The sequence below is a fragment of the Nuphar pumila genome, chromosome 5, assembly GCF_984573655.1.
Source record: "Nuphar pumila chromosome 5, dmNupPumi1.hap1.1, whole genome shotgun sequence".
In the NCBI taxonomy this organism is placed as follows: Eukaryota; Viridiplantae; Streptophyta; class Magnoliopsida; order Nymphaeales; family Nymphaeaceae; genus Nuphar; species Nuphar pumila.
In genome coordinates, this window is record NC_143253.1 from 109329480 (window position 1) to 109340076 (window position 10597).

The 10597-nt window shown below is 38.5% G+C and overlaps 2 long non-coding RNA genes across 5 annotated transcripts; both read left to right on the top strand.

Annotated features, from left to right (window-relative positions):
* The first annotated feature begins 4330 nt into the window (after positions 1-4330).
* LOC149838076 (uncharacterized) lies at positions 4331-7842 on the top strand. Of its 2 annotated transcripts, XR_016432161.1 has the most exons (4): positions 4331-4488; positions 4578-4666; positions 4951-5154; positions 7472-7842. It is a non-coding gene; the product is annotated as an uncharacterized LOC149838076 (long non-coding RNA). The 2 variants fall into 2 exon arrangements; XR_016432160.1 differs by having other exon boundaries at positions 4331-4666.
* A 225-nt stretch (positions 7843-8067) lies between these two features.
* LOC149838077 (uncharacterized) lies at positions 8068-9855 on the top strand. 3 transcript variants are annotated; one of them, XR_016432159.1, is made up of 4 exons: positions 8068-8112; positions 8229-8313; positions 8421-8617; positions 9663-9855. It is a non-coding gene; the product is annotated as an uncharacterized LOC149838077 (long non-coding RNA). The 3 variants fall into 3 exon arrangements; XR_016432157.1 differs by having other exon boundaries at positions 8094-8327; XR_016432158.1 differs by having other exon boundaries at positions 8094-8313.
* The last annotated feature ends 742 nt before the right edge of the window (positions 9856-10597 follow it).

The window sequence follows — 10597 nt, forward strand, 5'->3', positions numbered from 1 at the left end:
TAGTCTTCAGGGTTCGCATTTTTTAACAGATAAAAGCCAGATTATTGATATTATACTTCTGTAACAATATTTTTTGCTCTCTCGTCCGATTTTTCTATCATTTCAAATTCATAGGGTCCATTTGTTTTTGCCCTGTCATTACTTAAAGCACCATTTTTTTTTCAATTTCACCATCCTAAAAGACACAGTGTCTTTAATTTTCTTGTGCCCTGTTCAATTCATAAACAAGAACCTTGCTGCATCAGGGCCATTCTAAAAATATGCATTTTGATGTTGCTGATTTTGATTTGTATCACATGCAGGACCCTGAGTTCTCAGTTTGATGCTGGATAGCAGTAGTTGTGTTTTCCTTTTTTTTTTCCTATAGTGGAAGTTTTTATTTGCAGATTTGATTTGTAGTGCTTCTGGCATTATCATGGATGTAGTGAGGAAATCCAACTTACTTTTTTTCTTCCTCTTTCAACTGTTTGTTTGTGTATTCTGTTGAACTATGTCACACCCTCAGTATCCGTGTGGACATACATTGACACCTGGACACACCATTTTACCCTCGGTACATACAAGTTTGTATTCAATTTATAATTTATAATTTACAATTGCATTTTCATTTTATAACTTTATATTTTCAGTATATAATATATATTTTAGATCTTATATTCAGTTTATTTTGTATTCATGTAATATTTATTATACACTGCCGGTCCCAAGCCCGGATAAAGGAGGAGGGTTGCGGTAGGCCAGTGACAGCCAGCATAAAAACTTAGTCATACCCTATGAATATGAACCAATATGATAATTTCGTTGGGGCGTTCCTTACTGAGCGACGCATTGTACTCTATAGGCCCGGAGGCAGTGATAAATGGGCAAGGGTTGCTAGGTAGTCGCTTGGAAGCGACGCGTCACACCGGCGCCCGGGTGTGGTGTCAAATAGACAAGGGTTCCCTCACTTTGTTGGACGGGTGGGGGTAAAGAAGTTAGTCCAAGACCATAAAATTAGGTTAGCCACTTGGAACATAGGGTCTTTAACTGGTAAGTTGGTAGAGTTAGTAGATGTTATGTGTATGAGAAATATTGATATTTTATGTCTACAAGAGACCAAATGGGTAGATGAGAAGGCAAAAGTGATAGAACCTCGGGGATATAAGATTTGGTATACAGGAATAAATAGAAATAGGAATGGAGTAGAGATTGTTATGAATCGTGAGTTTATAGATAATGTAGTTGAGGCCCGTAGGAAGGGTGATAGGATTTTACTTATTAAATTAGTATTAGGTACGGATATTATTAATATTATTAGTGTTTATGCACCTCAAGTAGGTTTAGATGATTCCATTAAGCGTCAATTTTGAGAAGATTTAGATGGAGTAGTACAAGGGATATCTTATGGTGAAAAGTTTTTCATCGGCGGTGACCTAAATGGACATGTAGGCATTAGTAGGAATGGATTTGAGAGTATCCATGGAGGCTATGGTATAGGAGAAAGAAACGAAAGTGGAGAAAGGATTTTAGATTTTGGTTTGTCCTATGATATGATCTTAGCAAATACTTGGTTTAGGAAGAGGGAGTCTCACCTAGTAACATTTAAAAGTGGGGTTAATACGAGTCAGATAGATTTTTTCCTACTTAGAAAGAGAGATAGGGGTTGTTGCATCGATTGTAAGGTTATATCGGGAGAAAGTGTAGTTACACAACATAAAGTCTTAATTTTAGATCTTAGAATTAGACAATGCCGCAAAAGGGATAGACATAGGATAGATCCTAGAATTAAGTGGTGGGCACTGAAAGGAGCTAAACAAAGAATGTTTGTAGAGCAGGTAGTTAAGGAAGTTGATTGGTGTCTCGAGGAGGATTCAGAATCAATGTGGAATAAGATAGCGGGTGGCATGAGAAATGTGGCTAAGGAGGTATTGGGTGAGTCTACAGGCGGTGCACCGCTAGGTAAGGATATATCATGGTGGAACGAGGATGCCAAATTAGCTATTAAGGTTAAAAGAGAGTGTTATAGAAATCTAAGTAAGAGTCGTGATAATGAGAATTTGGAGAAGTATATGATAGCAAAGAAGGAAGCTAAAAAAGTAGTTTGAAACGCGAGGGATAAGGTATATAAGGAGGTTTATGACAAGTTGGATACCAAAGAGGGTGAGAAGGATATTTATAGGATTGCAAAAATGAGAGATAGGAAATCGAGGGATCTGGGTATGGTTAGATGTATCAAAGATGAAACGCAAAGGGTTTTAGTCAAAGATGAGGAGATTAAGGAGAGATGGAAAGATTATTTTGATAAGCTATTTAATGAAAGTCATGCTCAGGATCTTGGAGACTTTTTCATTCCTTTTCTTGAGATGAATCGTGACTTCATGCGCAAGATTCAAAAGAAAGAAATTGCAGAGGCTTTGAAGAAAATGAAATCAAGAAGGGCAGTTGGCCCAGATGGTATACCTATCGAGGCTTGGAAATGCTTGGGAGAGAAAGGTTTAGAATGGTTGAAAAATCTTTTTAACAAGATTTGGCGGACAAATAAGATGCCTAATGAGTGGAGGAAGAGTACTTTGGTGCCTCTATATAAGAATAAGGGTGATATACAAGATTGCACAAACTATCGTGGTATAAAACTCATGAGTCATACTATGAAACTTTGGGAGAGGGTGATTGAGTCTAGGTTGAGGAAGGTTGTCATGATATCGGAGAACCAATTTGGTTTTATGCCTGGAAGATCAACTATGGAAGCTATACATCTTCTTAGACAACTTATTGAGAGAAATAGAGAGAGGAACAACGATTTGCATATGGTTTTTATTGATTTAGAGAAGGCATACGATAGAGTACCTAGGGGCGTTCTCTGGTGGACAATGATAAAGAAAGGTGTTTCTCTCAAGTACATTAGTATAATTAAGGATATGTATGAAGGAGTAGTAACCAATGTCCGCACTTGTGGAGGGGTGACAACCAATTTTCCTATAACGGTTGGGTTATATCAAGGATCTGCTTTAAGCCCTTTCCTAGTTGCTATAGTGATGGATGAGCTTACGAGATCAATTCAAGAAAATGTGTCATGGTGTATGTTGTTTGCTGATGATATTGTTTTGATTGATGAGTCTAGAGCTGGGGTTAATGCTAAGTTAGAATTAGAATTATGGAGACAAACATTGAAAGCAAGAGGTTTTAAGTTGAGTAAGAGTAAGACAGAATATATGGAATGTCGGTTTAGTAAGCAACGAAGTAGTGATGGGAGTGTAGTGAAGCTTGGTGAGCAAGAAATATTGGTGGATGATTGTTTCAAATATTTGGGATCTATCATTCAAAAGTATGGAGAAATTGATGGAGATGGAAATCATAGGATAAAGGTTGGGTGAATGAAATGAAAAAGTGCAACTGTAGTGTTGTGCGATCGTAGAATGCCATTGCGGTTGAAGGGAAAGTTTTATAGAACGACTATTAGGCCTGCTTTACTATATGGTACGGAATGTTGGGCTGCCAAGAGACATCATATTCAAAAAATGAGTGTAGCTGAGATGCGTATGCTTAGATGGATGTGTGGAAATACAATAAAAGATAAGATTCAGAACGAGGAGATACGTAAGAAGGTAGGCGTTGCACCCATTGAAAATAAGATGAGAGAGAATCGTTTATGGTGGTTTGGACATATTCGGCGAAGGGCTAATGATGCTCCAGTTAGAAGGATGGAGAAATGGAAAAATATATTAGTTAAAAGAGGTCGGGGTAGGCCTAGGAAGACTTGGATGGAGATGATAGGAAAGGATATGAAGGCTTTGAACCTCACCGAGGACATGACATTGGATAGAAATGATTGGAGGAGAAGGATTCATGTGGAAGACCCAGAATGATTTTCTTTGTTGGTTCATATCGCCGACCCCAATTGTTTTGGGATGAAGGCGTAGTTGTTGTTGTTGTTGTATACCTGCATGCGGGTGACAGCCAAGGTGACAGCTGTTGAGCATATAAATCTTGGGGGGGGTTCATTTTTCTCTGTTTGCATGATTTACTTGGGGGGTTTATCAGGGATTTCGTAAAATTGATACCGAATGTTGGGAGTTTGCTAACGAAGGTTTTCTTCAAGGCCAGAGACATCTGTTGAAGAACATCCGCAGGCACAGGTCATCTCAGGCTCACCAACCCAGGCATTCAGGGGTATGTGCAGAACCAGGAAAGACAGATGGAAGCTGAGGTTGAACAGTTAAGAAGAGACAAAGATGTTTTGATGCAGGAGGTCATGAAACTAAGGCAGGCACAGCAGCTAACTTGCTCCCATATGAATGCCTTGAGCCAGCGACTTCAAGTGACAGAGGAGCGACAGAAACATATGCTCTCTTTCCTGGCCAAGGCATTGACAAACCCAAATTTCTTAACCCGTTTGTTTTTGCATCAGAAAGAGGGAAAGCTTCTCTCTGGGAGGAACAAACAGCCCCTCATTCAACAAACAGACCAAACAACTTATTCAGGTCTGACCTTGTAAGGGCAAATTGTGAGGTACAAGTCTGTTGATTCTTCTTCATCTCTGGGGCTATCTGAATTAGAGCTAAATGGTGGTGCGTAATTTTCCATTTCTGTCTTGCCAGATATGGTTTCCAAGAACGGGCTCCATGCTGATGAAGAAACTAGACAGGACAATATTGCTTCAGGCAATAATCCCTTGTCTGTGAAAGAGGTGTGTCAAAAGAGATCCAACTTTTCTGTTTTGCCAACTCTTAAATCCAAAATTGCTGCCTTTGAGGGAAAGTGTGTAATGAGTATAGATGGAGGCACCTACGGGGCTGAGTATCTGTGTCCTTTCTTAAGCATGTACCGGAAGAGGATATCTGTTCAAGCATGATGCAGGATTCCATTGATATCATTTTTAAGCAGAATGATATGTTGAATGCTTCTGTTATTGCTGGTGAAGGCCTTGTTAGTTCTGATGATATTCTCTTGGAAAATATTTTTGATCTTCAGGCCCAAGTAGAGGATTTTGCAGGCGGATCGTCCAAGCCCTGGGGAATGGAAGTGCAGCAGCCTTTGGACGTTTCTCCAATTGATCAGTGGCACAGTGATTTATCAAATTCCAGTTCATAATAAATATCAACATAGGAGCGCAGATCTCTAAGGGCTCAGAATATTATCCTTTGGTGCCCTTACTGATTCCCTTTCTTATTAGTGGTTTAAGACTACAACAACAACAACAACAACAACTACGCCTTCATCCCAAAACAATTGGGGTCAGCGATATGAACCAAAAAGAAATTCATTTTGGGTCTTCCACATGAATCCTTTTCCTCCAATCATTTCTATCCAACGCCATGTCCTCGGTGAGGTTCAAAGCATTCATATCCTTTCCTATCATCTCCATCCAAGTCTTCCTAGGCCTACCCCGACCTCTTTTAACTAATATATTTTCCCATTTCTCCAACCTTCTAACTGGAGCATCATTAGGCCTTCGCCGAATATGTCCAAACCACCGTAAACGATTCTCTCGCATCTTATTTTCAATGGGTGCAACACCTACCTTCTTACGTATCTCTTCGTTCCGAATCTTATCTTTTATTGTATTTCCACACATCCATCTAAGCATCCGCATCTCAGCTACACTCATTTTTTGAATATGATGTCTCTTGGCAGCCCAACATTCCGTACCATATAGTAAAGCGGGTCTAATAGTCGTCCTATAAAACTTTCCCTTCAACCGCAATGGCATTCTACGATCGCACAGCACTCCAGTAGCACTTTTCCATTTCATCCACCCAACCTTTATCCTATGATTTACATCTCCATCAATTTCTCCATACTTTTGAATGATGGATCCCAAATATTTGAAATAATCATTCACCGGTATATCTTGCTCACCAAGCTTCACTACACTCCCATCACTACTTCGTTGCTTACTAAACCGACATTCCATATATTCAGTCTTACTCTTACTCAACTTAAAACCTCTAGCTTCCAATGTCTGTCTCCATAATTCTAACTTAGCATTAACCCCAGCTCTAGACTCATCAATCAAAACAATATCATCAGCAAACAACATACACCACGGTACATTTTCTTGAATTGATCTCGTAAGTTCATCCATCACTATCGCAAATAGGAAAGGGCTTAAAGCAGATCCTTGATGTAACCCAACCGTTATAGGAAAATTGGTTGTCACCCCTCCACAAGTGCGGACATTGGTTACTACTCCTTCATACATATCTTTAATTATACTAATGTACTTGAGAGAAACACCTTTCTTCATCATTGTCCACCAGAGAACGTCCCTAGGTACTCTATCGTATGCCTTCTCTAAATCAATAAAAACCATATGCAAATCTTTGTTCATCTCTCTATATCTTTCAATAAGTTGTCTAAGAAGATGTATAGCTTCCATAGTTGATCTTCCAGGCATAAAACCAAATTGATTCTCCGATATCATGACAACCTTCCTCAACCTAGACTCAATCACCCTCTCCCAAAGTTTCATAGTATGACTCATGAGTTTTATACCACGATAGTTTGTGCAATCTTGTATATCACCCTTATTCTTATATAAAGGCACCAAAGTACTCTTCCTCCACTCATTAGGCATCTTATTTGTTCGCCAAATCAAGTTAAAAAGATTTGTCAACCATTCTAAACCTTTCTTTCCCAAGCATTTCCAAGCCTCGATAGGTATACCATCTGGGCCAACTGCCCTTCTTGATTTCATTTTCTTCAAAGCCTCTGCAATTTCTTTCTTTTGAATCTTGCGCATGAAGTCACGATTTATCTCATGAAAAGGAATGGAGAAGTCTCCAAGATCTTGAGCATGACTATCATTAAATAGCTTATCAAAATAATCTTTCCATCTCTCCTTAATCTCCTCATCTTTGACTAAAACCCTTTGCGTTTCATTTTTGATACATCTAACCATACCCAAATCCTTCGATTTCCTATCTCTCATCTTTGCAAGCCTATAAATATCCTTCTCGCCTTCTTTGGTATCCAACTTGTCATAAACCTCCTTATATACCTTAGCCCTCGCGTTTCGAACAACTTTTTTAGCTTCCTTCTTTGCTATCATATACTTCTCCAAATTCTCATTATCACGACTCTTACTTAGATTTCTATAACACTCTTTTTTAACCTTAATAGCTAATTTGACATCCTCGTTCCACCATGATGTATCCTTACCTAGTGGTGCACCGCCTTTAGACTCACCCAATACCTCCTTAGCTACTGTTCTCATACCACCCGCTATCTTATTCCACATTGATTCTGAATCCTCCTCGAGACACCAATCAACTTCCTTAACTACCTGCTCTACAAACATTCCTTGTTTAGCTCCTTTCAGTGCCCACCACTTAATTCTAGGATCTATCCTATGTCTATCCCTTTTGCGGCATTGTTTAATTCTAAGATCTAAAATTAAGACTCTATGTTGTGTAGCTACACTTTCTCCTGGTATAACCTTACAATCGATGCAACAACCCCTATCTCTCTTTCTAAGTAGGAAAAAATCTAGGTTTAAGACTATAATATATAAAATTGAAAATGACCTTTTTGGCAGCTGCTTATGTTTTTGCTGAATCAGGCAGATGTTTGATTTTCAACGGGACTAGTGTCATAGAAAATTTGCATTCATTCAATCTGTTCCATGTTACCTAGATGCTTCTACTAGCTATCTATGTCCTTGTCTGATTCTTGGTGACACAAACACTTCAGATACTCGAGTGTACAACTTTTCCTTGTTAATTGAGCTTTAGGCTTCCATCTTTCAGATTTGAGCACATGTTTGACTGTTGTTTTTGTTACGTTTGTCAAAAATTACAGGCATCTTTTTAAATTACACATGAAACCCATGTCTTTTCGGTTTTATTGAATCCAAGCAAAAAGAAAGAAGAGGGACAAAATATATTATTAATTTGTCTCATATATTACATTATTAGTTTATGTTGTTTGTAGTTTGAGGTTTGAACATCTTACTCATGTTTGTAGACCCTCAAATGTCTGACACTCTGTACTGGTTTCTGGCAGCAACTCCCTTATCTGTGTCTAGGTAACATAGGAGTTGTTTGACTCACTGCAAGTCCAAATCAATCATCCAGGGCCTTGGAACTCATCTATGACAGTCAGTTTCTTGAGTCCTCGAGCTGCTCAGTCCAAGTGGGTTGGGGTTGTCAAGAGCCTTTGTGTTTCTAGCCACTCTTGGACCTGGAGTTGTTTTATTCCCATAGCCAAGTTTTCATTCACTGATGTATATTGGATGCTGAACTCTGCAGGTTAGCAAATACAAGTAACTGACTTATTCAAAGTTGGGGGAAGAGGCTGCCGGTTAATCATTGCATCATCATTATATTCATTCTTGTAAGACTTTTCAGGTTGTAAGATTTTTCAGGATTTTTCAAATTTATAAATAGTAGTTTCGTAAACAACTGATAATACTGTGACATTCACATTATCTGTTATTGCAGGATCTTTTTTCGGTCTTATTGTTACTATTCCAATATCTTTCTTTGTTCCTTCTGAAATTGTGAATGATGACTCACAACCTAGCATGATCCTTCTCTGTAGTTGTGCATCATAGCGCACAGCCTAACGTGCTTGCAAATTCTGTGCGTTTGTACTTGGCTAGTGTCATGATTTGCAGTTGGTCATCCTACCATGTCCGGTATGTGGTATATCATACAAACTCTCCTTTCATCCTTCTGTATATGTCTGCTAAATTTAATATGCTTCGGTATTATGTGAGCCTTATCATTTGAATTAAAGTTCCCATAGGCTTAAATGATGCCCACTATGAAAACATGTAGATGCAAGTTTGCTGAACAAAAAGGTATTATAGTCCCCAATATTTTGAGAAATAAACCTCAGCTTTGAATGACCGGAAGGATCAGAAGTTGTCATTTCCCCTTTTTCATACTTTGATGTGGAGTTGGAAATTGCGTAACTTTCGATGAGATTGTGTGGGTAGATGAATGGACACCAGACGGAGCTAATATAATTCCCTATATTATAAAGGTTTGGAAAATGCACTAACGTATACGGAAAAACACATTTTGGTACATACACTAAAGAGAATGTAGGAATGATGATAGGTTTATGTTTGTTCCTTTTTGGATGACATTGGTGCTTGGATGTTAGGAAAATTGGGAAACGTTTGTTTATATGGGTAGATGAATGGACACCAGACAGAGCTAATATAATTCCCTATATTATAAAGGTTTGGAAAATGCACCAGTGTATATGGAAACACATTTTGGTACATGCACTAAAGAGAATGTAGGGAATGATAATAGGTTTGTGTTTGTTCCTTTTTGGATGTCATTGGTGCTTGGATATTAGGAAAATTGGGAAACGTTTATTTATATGCCTCCTGATACACTACATATATCTTTTGCCGTCAAGCTTTGAGCGTGATGTGATTGTTCCTACTATGATTATAGTTCAACCATCATCTTCAATCATTTTTTCTAGGATGCATTTTTGTTCAACTCATAATACAATAATATTTCAGTCGTTACCTGCTGCAGTTCATTGTGTTCAAACTTTTTGCTTATCCATAATTGTACAGGCTTTTGTGCACCTGAACCGTAAAATCTTTCTGTTTGATATTCCTTCTTACCTGTTTTTATTGTTTTCTAAATATTACTCTCGTTTTTGTTGTTTTTTCTTCTGTTTTATAAATTTGCTTATAATGGATTTTGTTTTTGCAGGAATGGCTAAAGTTTGCATTGGGGCAAATATTTTAGGGGCTTGAATTTGGTGGAGAGAGAGAGATTCATACATTTTATGTATTTTTGTAGCAAAACATTTGGATCTGTAAATTTAAGTTTATATTTTCTACGAAGTGTTCCTGAAAAGTAAGAGCAGAAAAAGCTGATATGCTTTTATCTATTTTTGCAGCAACTGTTTGGCTCTGTAATTTTAATATGCCTCGTCAACAAAATCTCAGGTTTCGAAGATAGCTTCTATCCGATGAGGATATGAAAAAACTCCACTTCTGCCTACTAAATTCCGCTAATACCAGGTTGGATAGGACTGGATAGAGGCTATTATAGCTTGTAGCAATATCCCATCGGATTTCATTATTTCGTACTTGGATTGCTAAGAATAAATCTTCATTATACCAACTTTAATTTTTTTGTTCTATTACTCAAAGAAACATCTGGGATCGGAGACCTGGTTGTGCTGGCTCAGCCTGCTATACCTATGGTCACCGTCCTAGAGGGGTCCCAGGGTCTATCCTGGGTGTTGTCTCACGTAAGGTGAATCGAACCTTGACTGCCTGTCTGACAGCCAGGCTCAACCCCACTACGCCAAGTTGCCAACCCCCCTGGGGATTGTGAAAACTTATCTTGGAGGAAAAAAGAGGCGGGTGCTTTGACTGTATTCCATCAGAGAACCTTTGGATGCCGTTGATCTCAAGATGAGTGGCATTCAAAACCTGTACGAATCGAATGCCCCATCATTTGGATGGGTCCCACCTTTTTTTTTTTATGTTCGTATTTCGGATGGACGGCATCGAAATGTTTCATAATGAACGGCTCACAATGAGTTTGTTCATTGTTTTGATGGCTATAGTTCATTTTTTACATGATCGTCTCTCGGAAAAAACGCATCTGCCCAATGTACAGAGCTAATGAACTTT